The following is a 225-nucleotide window of genomic DNA, read 5'->3' as shown; positions in this document are numbered from 1 at the left end:
ACTGGACCCTAAAGATGGAACAATTACACTTTTGGATAACATTGATTTTGAGAGCAGAAAAAAATATGTAATGATTATACACGCCCGTGATGGAGGAGGTTTGGTGGCACATTGCAAAGTAGAGATTGAGGTTCTTGATGAGAATGACAATGCTCCCGATGTGATCCTTACTTCCATCTCCAGCCCAATTCCTGAAGATCTTGCACCTGGAGCTGTGATTGCCCT

The sequence above is a fragment of the Sceloporus undulatus genome, chromosome 6, assembly GCF_019175285.1.
Source record: "Sceloporus undulatus isolate JIND9_A2432 ecotype Alabama chromosome 6, SceUnd_v1.1, whole genome shotgun sequence".
NCBI classification, from domain to species: domain Eukaryota; kingdom Metazoa; phylum Chordata; class Lepidosauria; order Squamata; family Phrynosomatidae; genus Sceloporus; species Sceloporus undulatus.
Note: the sequence above shows the minus strand (reverse complement) of the source record.